The sequence below is a fragment of the Lampetra planeri genome, chromosome 40, assembly GCF_965212315.1.
Source record: "Lampetra planeri chromosome 40, kcLamPlan1.2.h2, whole genome shotgun sequence".
In the NCBI taxonomy this organism is placed as follows: domain Eukaryota; kingdom Metazoa; phylum Chordata; class Hyperoartia; order Petromyzontiformes; family Petromyzontidae; genus Lampetra; species Lampetra planeri.
In genome coordinates, this window is record NC_136146.1 from 35,001 (window position 1) to 46,372 (window position 11,372).

At 43.9% G+C, this 11,372-nt stretch overlaps 1 long non-coding RNA gene across 1 annotated transcript; it reads left to right on the forward strand.

The window, feature by feature from the left end:
• The first annotated feature begins 3,393 nt into the window (after positions 1 to 3,393).
• Positions 3,394 to 7,201, forward strand: LOC144731738 (uncharacterized). Its single transcript, XR_013588008.1, has 3 exons — positions 3,394 to 3,407; positions 5,718 to 5,787; positions 7,084 to 7,201. It is a non-coding gene; the product is annotated as an uncharacterized LOC144731738 (long non-coding RNA).
• Positions 7,202 to 11,372: the final 4,171 nt, after the last annotated feature.

Consider the following 11,372-nt stretch of genomic DNA (forward strand, 5'->3'; position numbering starts at 1 on the left):
AGTGTCCATGTTGGTTAGGTTATTTAGTGAGTGTCCATGTTGGTTAGGTTATTTAGCGAGTGTCCATGTTGGTTAGGTTATTTAGCGAGTGTCCATGATGGTTAGGTTATTTAGCGAGTGTCCATGATGGTTAGGTTATTTATCGAGTGTCCATGATGGTTAGGTTATTTAGCGAGTGTCCATGATGGTTAGGTTATTTAGCGAGTGTCCATGATGGTTAGGTTATTTAGCGAGTGTCCATGATGGTTAGGTTATTTAGCGAGTGTCCATGTTGGTTAGGTTATTTAGCGAGTGGCCACGATGGTTAGGTTATTTAGCGAGTGTCCATGTTGGTTAGGTTATTTAGCGAGTGTCCATGTTGGTTAGGTTATTTAGCGAGTGTCCATGTTGGTTAGGTTATTTAGCGAGTGTCAATGTTGGTTAGGTTATTTAGCGAGTGTCCACGATGGTTAGGTTATTTAGCGAGTGTCCATGTTGGTTAGGTTATTTAGCGAGTGTCAATGTTGGTTAGGTTATTTAGCGAGTGTCCATGATGGTTAGGTTATTTATCAAGTGTCCACGATGGTTAGGTTATTTAGCGAGTGTCCATGTTGGTGTGTATGTTGAACTTCTTTCACACCGTACATAGCCAACCATGCGCATCGGAGGTGTGGGGGAAGGACAACAAACTAAGCACAAAAACTGTTCTAAAGAAAGTTTATTTACAATCTAGATTTTAAAAATGCGTAGCTCAAAGTGACTTCCTAATATCGGAGGGAAAAACATTCCAGACAGCTGAAGAAGTGCATCTGAAAGCATGAAATGCAATGGCCGTCTTTATTCGATGACTTGCCAAAAGCGAAGATGACCAGAGTTTGCGTGATGGTTTATGCTCTTTGATGATACCAGCAAGGTATTGGGGTTCACTTGTGGCAAGCGCTTTGTATGTAATGAGTGCAACCTTATACTGTATGAGTTCGGCAACAGGAGGCCAATGCAGTTCGGTGAGCACTGGACAGACATGGTCGGATTTTGCAGTACCCGTCATGACGCCTGCCAAATAATTTTGTACACGCTTCAGCTTGGTAATGTTTTTGCCAGATGTCCCGGAGAGTAGTGAGTTGGAATAATCGAGCCCTAACCCTATCCCTACCCCTAACCCCTGACCTTAAACCCTAACCCTAATTGCTAAGCCTAACTCTAACCCAATTATGTCCAAAAACTGCATAGGTTAGTATGCCTATTTGTTTTTTAGCCAAAAAATGTTATGCCAATTTAATTTTTAGGACGTGAAAATGTCATCATGAAATATCAAACCTTCATAGTAGTAATAATACAGCATACTAATTCTAATCAAAAAAGAGGAATTAACTTTTTCTTTAAAAAGTTTAGCTATGAAAATTTGCCCAATTTTGGCCAAAAATGGCATACATGAGTGTGCCGATTTCTTTTTGGGACGCGAAAATTGCATCGTGAAATGTCCCACTTTTAATCTAATACATAGCATACTAAGGGTAAATACAATGAAATAATTAACTTTTTGTTGAAAAATGAGGCTGTGAAATTTGTAACATTTTTGCTAAAAACGGCATAGGTTTGTGTGCCGATTTATTTTTGGGACCTGAAAATTTCATTGTGAAATTTCCCACTCTTAATGTAATATATAGGCTACTCAGGCTAAACACAACCGAGGAATGTACTTTTGGTTAAAAATACAGCTATAAAATGTCCAATTTTATCCAAAAACGGCGTAGCTTAGTATGCCGATTTTTTGTTTGGGACGTGAACATTTCATCATGAAATTTTCCACTTTTAATCTAATACATAGCATACCAAGGCTAAATACAATGAAATAATTAACTTTTGTCGAAGAACAAAGCTGTGAAAGTTTGGGCAATTTTGGCCAAAAACGGCATAGTATGCCGATTTTCTTTATTCACTTAAAAATTTCATCGTGAAATTTCGCAATTTTTAACGCTATATATCGGATACTAAGGCTAAACACACGAGGATCGCACTTTTGTTGAAAAATAAAGCTGGAAAAATTTGGCCAATATTGGCCAAAAACGGGACGTGAACATTTCATCGTGAAATTTCCCACTTTTAATCTAATACATAGCATAGTAAGGCTAAATACAATAGAGGAATGAACTATTATACTGGTAGGAACGAAGTGGACCAGACCACCAATAGATTAATGTGTCCGTCCGTCCGTCCGACTGTCCGTCTGTCCGACAAGATGGCCGCCCGCTCCCCCTGCGATCTGTGAACTAAATGAACTAAACAAGATGGCCGTCGCATCCGGCGCAGCCAATGACATCGCCTGTTGCAATCCTTGCTCTGTGGGCGCACAAGTCAGTGGGGAGGGGGATGTGGACGTCATCGCTCTGTGGGCGCGCGGGTCAGTGGGGAGGGGGGTGTGGACGTCATCGCTCTGTGGGCGCGCGAGTCAGTGGGGAGGGGGGTGTGGACGTCATCGCTCACCCCCTATGCACAAATCATTTTCTTTTTAACTCCTCTATACCCGGTCGATATCCCTGTACCGGTAACAGGACCCTGCGGGGTGGGCTGGTAGGAATAATACTAATACCGGTACAGGGATATCGACCGGGTATAGAGGAGTTAAAAAGCAAATGATTTGTGATTGGGGGGTGAGCGATGACGTCCACACCCCCCTCCCCACTGACCCGCGCGCCCACAGAGCGATGACGTCCACACCCCCCTCCCCACTGACCCGTGCGCCCACAGAGTGATGACGTCCACACCCCCCTCCCCACTGACTCGCGCGCCCACAGAGCGATGACGTCCACACCCCCCTCCCCACTGACTCGCGCGCCCACAGAGCGATGACGTCCACACCCCCCTCCCCACTGACCCGTGCGCCCACAGAGTGATGACGTCCACACCCCCCTCCCCACTGACTCGCGCGCCCACAGAGCGATGACGTCCACACCCCCCTCCCCACTGACCCGCGCGCCCACAGAGCGATGACGTCCACACCCCCCTCCCCACTGACTCGCTCACCCACAAAGCAAGGATTGCAACAGGCGATGTCATTGGCTGCGCCGGATGCGACGGCCATCTTGTTTAGTTCATTTAGTTCACGGATCGCAGGGGGAGCGGGCGGCCATCTTGTCGGACAGACGGACAGTCGGACGGACGGACGGACACATTAATCTATTGGTGGTCTGGTCCACTTCGTTCCTACCAGTATTAGTATTATTCCTACCAGCCCACCCCGCAGGGTCCCGTTTTGGGCAAAGCCACGCCCGGTGACTGGCGGCTCATTAACATAATATATTCGTGAAAGCCGTCGCAGGTTCATTGCGACGGGTTCAGCACGCGCGCCCCACCCCTCCACGTATGGGCTGGACTCATTAACATAATTTATTTAAGTTACAGAGCCGCTCATTGAACTGAAATCCGAGGTGAGAATTCTCATCGCGGTTGTGGTGGTGGTTGTGGTGGTGGATGTGGAGGTTGTGGAGGTTGTGGTGGTGGTTGTGATGGTGGATGTGGTGGTGGTTGTGATGGTGGTTGTGGTGGTGGTTTTTGTGGTGTTGGTGGTTGTGGTGGTGGTGGTTGTTGTAGTTGTGGTGGTGGTTGTGGTGGTGGTTGTGGTAGTGGTGGTTGTTGTTTACTGAGGTAGAGCCTCGCTCTCTCTCTCTCTCGTAGGGATGTCAATTGAGTAGCAGCGAGCATGGAAGCGATGTCCAGGTTGGAACTTTACAACGCGGGGCCTTGCCTCCTGCCCTCGCCTGATGGTGTTTGCTTCAATTCTCTCGCTTAGTTTAGCAATCTGTGGAAGAACGCAATCAGCCAGGCGATGCGTTAGTTGTGTGTTGACCGACTCTCTGTATTGTGTTGCATTACATTTCTAAATTTTACGAAGTTTGTTTGATTAAGTGTCTCTCTCTCTCTGTGTCCTCTACTGCAGTCACCAAACCTACAAATCTCTCATTGACACAAGGCCCTAATTATATGTTATAATAATTATAATATGTTATAATTCATATAACATGTTATAATAATTTTAATATGTTATACTAATTATAACATATATTCTTGGTTCTTTCGGTAAAGTCACGTTTTATTTTATTATTTCCCTTCTACGTGACTTTACTGAAAGAAGCAATATGAATCCCTGCAGTCACGAAAGCTTTAAATCAAGATATAATGATATGTTATAATAATTATGCTATGTTATAATAATTATAATAATCAAATATGCAAAACAATGTCCCCCCCCCCCCCAAATTTATTGCTATAAAGACATTTTTAAAAATAATAATTGCGATGCTCTGTTAATAAAAACAACAATTTGCTTAACCTTGACCACGAAATCTGGACTTGTCTTCATATAACAATACATAGATTTCTGTTTACATGATTGTGTTGTACTTTATGAATCCCTAATCTCTGCCATTACATACTATGAAACAAGAAAAGGTAAAAAAGAAAAAACAGAGCAATGTATTACAATACACTATTAGACATTATTGTATCAAATAAACAAAAATTTCATCCCTTGTGTTAGTGAACTTTTGAAATATTTAAGTCAGGAAATGGCAGGAAAATAGTTTTCAAATTTAGATTTTTTTTCTGGGGGGGGGCCCCAGACCTCCTGGAAGATTTGGTCCCCCCCAATGTTGATTCCATGACTACGGCCTTGCATTAACATGCTAGTTTCTCTACCCCCCCTCTCTCTCTGCCCCCCTCTCTCTCTACCCCCACCCTCTCTCTCTGCCCCCTCTCTATTTAAGCCCTCGACAGAGAGGCGTTGTTTGTCTGTGTGCCTATGTGTGTGTGTCTCTGTGTTATCTCTCTCTACTCTTAGGTTTTTTCGGTAAAGTCACGTAGGAAAAAAATAATAATAAACTAAGGTAATAATAAATGAAAATAACTACATTTTGTTATGAATCCTTGCAGTCACGAAAGCTTGAAATCTAGAATTATCTCGCTCTGTGTGTCTCTGTCATCTCTCTCTTTGTCTATTTGTATCTCTCTGTGTGTCTCTGTGTCATCTCTCTCTGCTTATGTGTCTCTCTGTATGTCTCCGGGTCTGTGTTTTGTTTCTCTCTCTCAGATTTAGCAATCTTTGGAAGAACGTAATCAACCAGGTAGGGTGTTGACTGTTGTTAGCCGACTGTCTGTGATGTATTGCATTGTATGTGTAAGTTTACTAGGTTTGTTTCCTCTTTAATTTGTACCTGACTAGCTTTATGACCCGACTTCGCCTGGGACTTGGATTTTTGTCTTGGATCAATACACGACCAACGCAGAGGGTGGGGGGGGGGATGCGTGACGCTGCAGCATGCGGGTGACGGATGTGACGTCACCGCTCACTTGCCGTGCAAAATATGTCCATTATTGCGCCCCCCCCCCCACAACAAAAATAACAAAAATCTATTTTCATAATTTTTATGCATTGTGTACAGTTTGGAAAGTACCAACATGCCAAATTTCAAGTTTGTTGCATGTCGGGAAGTATCCTAAACATTTTGAACAGACACACATTCACAAATTTCCCTTTTATATATATGGAGATGATGATTGCTTGTGTTGCAATCGAAATGTGGTATGCAATTATTTAATTATTATTTTCTTTCTACGTGACTTTACCGAAAGAACTAAAGGGTATCTTGCTTAAGTTTTAATTTCTCTTCACCTGGCTCGCTACTTTGTAACTTTTTTTATTTTAAATATTCACACAAATTTTTTTTTTCATTTTTTACCAGGCCACGCCCGCTTGAGCTGCTGTACTGCTCTTGTTTTCAGAAGCGACCTGCCCACAACAACAACAACAAGGTGGGGCTTGTCTAGACGCGTGGTGGTGTTCACTCTGGACGCGTGGCGGTGTTGACTTTGGACACGTGGCAGTGTTCACTGTAGACCAGTGGTGGTGTTCACTCTAGACACGTGGCGGTGTTCACTCGAGACACGTGGTGGTGTTCACGCTAGACGCGTGCCGGTGTTCACTCTGGACGCGTGGCGGTGTTCACTCTGGACGCGTGGCGGTGTTCACTTTGAACGCGTGGCGATGTTCACTGTAGACCCGTGGAGGTGTTCACTCTAGACGCGTGGCGGTGTTCACTCTAGACGCGTGGCGGTGTTCACTCTAGACGCGTGGCGGTGTTCACTCTAGACGCGTGGCGGTGTTCACTCTATACGCGTGGCGGTGTTCACTCTGGACGCGTGGTGGTGTTCACTCTAGACACGTGGTGGTGTTCACTCTCTGCATGTAGAGTGGGGACAACCGGGGGATCTGGAGGGAAAGCCACGCGACCACGGGAAGAGAGAGAGAGAGACACGTAAACTCCAAATATACAGCAGGCGTCAGGGATGGGATCGAACCCACGACTTCCTGTATGCCAGGCGAGGTAGTTAACATCTCACCACGAGGAGAGAGAGAGAGACACGCAGCCTCGGCGATGTTGATTGATCCTCAATGAATTTCTTGGTGGAGTAAGGAAGCATTAATACACCACCACCTGTTAACCATGCCAGCGTGTGACAGTGTAAAGTTTGTGTTTGCAGTAAAGTCTATTAACTCTATTGGACAGGGAGGTTATATCAAAACTGTAGTTTGTTTTTTGTTTTCCTCTGGAACTCTTTGTAAGAATGGAAACATTCAAGAAGTTAACACAGCACACACATGCATCTGAAGTCAGATCTGTTCATCCCAGCATTCAAGGACATCGTGAGCCTGGCTGGCTTCACACCTCTAAGTTGCGATTGAACATTAATTTATGCATTTCTGCACAACACAAATAGTATTATTTTCAACACCCTTTGCTATGTCAGCTGAATTTAGCTTTCTTAAATATTCCTTTTGTAGCCAGACAGCTGAAATTGTGTGCTCGGAGTTTTGGGTTAACATTCATTTTGAAGATACGAGGGCTTCCAGGCATGTTTGTGACCATTTTCCCTCTCATTGTGTGCCATAACAGCCCGTGTGATGAATTTAGGACACTTTTTCACTACATCATGAATATCTATGAATAAGTATAGACGTGTAAGTCACGTGTGACTGTGTATATATGCATTCTGCTGTGCCTCGATACTGACGTGTAGATGGTGTGGATATTCTTTTTCTGTCTGCAGCTGTTGCTTCCTCTGCAGAATTGGTCTGATGGAGCAAAGGCACTCGGCGCAGCTCGGTGCAAAAAGGCATCAATGCGACCGGTGTGCATACAGCACGGTTCATCTTGGACATTTTACACAGCACCAGAGAACTCACACTGGGGAGAAACCCTTCAAGTGCAGTGTGTGTTGGAAGGCGTTTGCACAGTCATCTCCTCTTGTAGAACACCAGAGAACACACACGGGAGAGAAACCCTTCAAGTGCAGTGTGTATGGGAAGGCGTTTGCACATGCATCTACTCTATTAAATCACCAGAGAACACACACGGGAGAGAAACCCTTCAAGTGCAGTGTGTGTGGGAAGACGTTTGCACGTTCATCTGCTCTTGTAGCACACCAGAGAACACACACAGGAGAGAAGGCGTTTACACTTTCACCAAATCTTCAAAGACACCAGAGATCATGCAAGCATCAGAAGATCCAGAAGGAGTGGAGTCTGAAATCAGCTTGTGAAAGTCAAAGTGCCGCAATGAGCCCATGCCTCATGAAACAAGAACTGGAAGAAAATCCCAGCTTGGACACTTTTAACGGTAACGAGGTGAAATATGAAGAGGTGAAGGTGAAATGTGAAGAAGTGAAGGTAAAATGTGAAGATGAAGATTCAACTCCAAAATTGGACCTTCACATCGATGGAGGCAACATGAAGCAGGAGGAGAATTCTGACTGTGAGGCAGAGCGAGGCAACTCCCAGCAGTTTGTGGAAGTGGAGGTGTGGGTGGACTTCCTCCGAGACAATACAAAGTTATATTCTTAGGTTTTGTCGGTAAAGTCACGTAGGTAAAAAAAACATAAAAAAATAAAATAAAAAAATAAAAATCACGACGTTTCGGAGGCAATACAAGCTTCCGTCTTCAGGTGGTACCGTCACAGCCACGACAGCTGTATCAAGTAAATGAGAGATTGCAGTAGCTACCACTCCGTTTATATAATGGTTGGAGAAGATCGTGGGGCAAGGGCCGCATGCTTATTATTAATATGGTAAGGTGAGGCTTAAGACTAAGAATAGACTGCATAACAAAGGCTGAGCCTTAACAAAGGCTGAGCCTTTGTTATGGATAGGTGCGGTTTGTGACTCAACCTGTGGCAGGGATACCACCACTAAACATGGTAAAACTGTAATAGTTGTCTGTCAAATAAGATTGGCAAATAAGTGTAGTTAAATCTTTTTTGCATGGTTAATCATATCTTTCCAATGATTACTCAGTTTGTAACCGTCATCACGGTTGAAATTATGTCTGTGTTTGTATATTTGTATGGCTTCGTGTATAGAGAACAACAACAACCACAAGACAACTTAGATTAAAGCCATCATTCTAACTCACCAAAATAAAGCCATAAGCAATGTAACAGTGATCATAGGAATTGTGACCGAAAGTTCACAATAAACGACAAAAACATTATGAGACATCTCCTTTACCAGTGGCAAAATATAGTAATAGGTTTTTACCCTTTCAACTGGTACAAAAACTGACATCTTTATACATCCATGTTTGCAATAACCACAGCACAAGCAGTCAAAATGCAAACAAAAAGAAACAACTCTGATAATGACCAGATGACGCCAAAAGGCCAAAAGGCGTCATCTGGTCCAACACCAATGGAGACTAGCAGTGACGGCTCCTGCAAAATCTCTCAGGGGGGGCAAATGTCTGGATGATTTATAAGGATAAGGTCCACCCATGCAAAGGATAAATTAACAGCTTAAGCATGTAAAGGCAACTTCACTTCTTTAATATTAATGAAAAATAAAGTGACTCTTACAATACATCTTGTTTGTTTCTATACTCACTATTAATACAATCCACTCAAGTTTATTTTATTAAAGATTCCACTAGGTGGCGACAAATAATATTGTTGGATGCAACGTTCTTACGTATGATTACGTAAGCACGTTAGTGCGAGCCCTCCTGGAAGCCATAGAGAATGCATTGCAGCGCCCCCCGTTCGAAAAAAAACATCTTTGAATGTAAGTCTATGGGACCACTCTGGGCGATTCTCAGCCGGAGTGAAATCGCCCAAAAAGAGGCGGTACTCCACAGAACGTGACATGACGCTGATTAGACTATATCCAGAGGCACAGTGACGGCTAGCGTGACTCTGTGGTTGAATGACATTGGTGGTGCGTCGCCCAATCGCCCTAATGAAGAAACCGCCCCTGGAGACTAGGCTCTAAGAAAAGCTGTCTCGGGTGTGGACCAATCAACTTCAAGGACAGTGCATATCATTATCATCAGAGTTGTTTCTTTTTGTTTGCATTTTGACTGCTTGTGTTGTGGTTATTGCAAACAAGATGCCATGTATAAAGGTGTCAGTTTTTGTACCAGTTGAAAGGGTAAAAACCTATTACGACAAAAAAACATGTACCAACCAACTCTGTAGCGATAGCTGGCTGCATGAGTCACTCCACAACAGCAGGAGCATCAGTAGGAGTATCAATTTTTTTTCAAATGCACCGTTAAAGATCAAAGATAGAGAGCTCTGAAATCAGCTCGTACATGTATGCAGGTGCTCCGTGGATTGTAGCATTGCAAGAAAATTTGATGATGACAGCTTGGAAAGGCCTCCATCCAGCATTGGATTTAATTTTGGTTTATAATGATGATGAACATGAATCTATAACTAAGCTTTGCCGCCCGTTTACTTAAAAGACTCGTCAGAGCTGTATCGCCACTTAGATGGCACCATATTACAATTTACTCCAATTCTGGCAATATGTTCAGGAGATAAACGAAAATGTCGAGGTCTGCTAGCCAGAAGAGGGCTTCGGGAGAGAGTTGGTGTAGCTTTGTTATTCCTTCTTTGCAGGAACGAAGACTACAGTGGTTTGCTATATGGTTTACTGTATTTACCGGGTAAGGTTGCCCTTTGGGTTTATTTGCCGACGCAACTCAACAACATAAGCAAGATAAGCGGGCTTCCTCACTAATCCGAACGTGAACCAACGCTCACGGACGGCGCAGTAACAAGGATATGCCCTCGCGGCTAGGAACAGAAACGCACCATCCCTGCAGATCATTGCCAAAAACCTCGACTGCCGCTGTGACATTCCAAACAAATACAATCACAGTTGGAATGTTTCCATAAAAGCAAACCGTCCTGGATTGTTAAAAACTGTTTCCAAAGACCAGCATAAATGTTCAATTTCTCTATTAAATGTTCACCATTCATCTCCTCTGGTTAGTGATGGCAGACTAGCACTATGACACACTGGGTGTGGCAGGACAAAGTTTCAAGCGAGTGTAGCAGAGGGAAAGCCAACTATTTTCCCTTGCCAAATGAATATAACCAAAAAAACTGCACACAGAGTTGTAATGTTCGGGCCTTTAATAACCCTTGAACAAGATCAAAATTTACGTCTTATTTGGGGCGTTGTGTCAGTTGTAAAGGTCACAAGGCTATCACAATTTGTTCAACAAATTGTGCAACGCAACAGTAAATTCCTCTCCACTTAGTGCAAGTGAAGTATTAATTTATTCCATCAAGCGGTAATATTGAACTCTTAGGTTCTTTCATTGTTGCAGTTGTTGTGATGGGAAATGAACAGAAACACATTCCTGCGGAGGGAGCTGGTAGGAACATTGGGTTGCTCGGTCTATGGCCAGGGTCAACGGCGGCGTGGTGTATTCCGCAAATATGCCCGACTGTGAGGGAGGGCACAAGCAGGCGTGAGTAGGTTAAACGTTGAGTTTCAGAGAGTGTGAGAGAGTGTGAGAAAGTGTGAGAGAGTGTTAGAGAGTGTGAGAGTGTGAGAGAGTGTGAGAGAGTGTGAGAAAGTGTGAGAGAGTGTGAGAGAGTGTGAGAGAGTGTTAGAGAGTGTGAGAAAGTGTGAGAGAGTGTGAGAAAGTGTGAGAGAGTGTGAGAGAGTGTTAGAGAGTGTGAGAGAGTGTTAGAGAGTGTGAGAAAGTGTGAGAGAGTGTGAGAGAGTGTTAGAGAGTGTGAGAGAGTGTGAGAGAGTGTTAGAGAGTGTGAGAGAGTGTGAGAGAGTGTGAGAAAGTGTGAGAGAGTGTTAGAGAGTGTGAGAGAGTGTGAGAGTGTGAGAGAGTGTGAGAAAGTGTGAGAGAGTGTGAGAGAGTGTTAGAGAGTGTGAGAAAGTGTGAGAGAGTGTGAGAGAGTGTGAGAGAGTGTGAGAGTGTTAGAGAGTGTGAGAGAGTGTGAGAGAGTGTTAGAGAGTGTGAGAAAGTGTGAGAGAGTGTGAGAAAGTGTGAGAGAGTGTGAGAGAGTGTTAGAGAGTGTGAGAGAGTGTTAGAGAG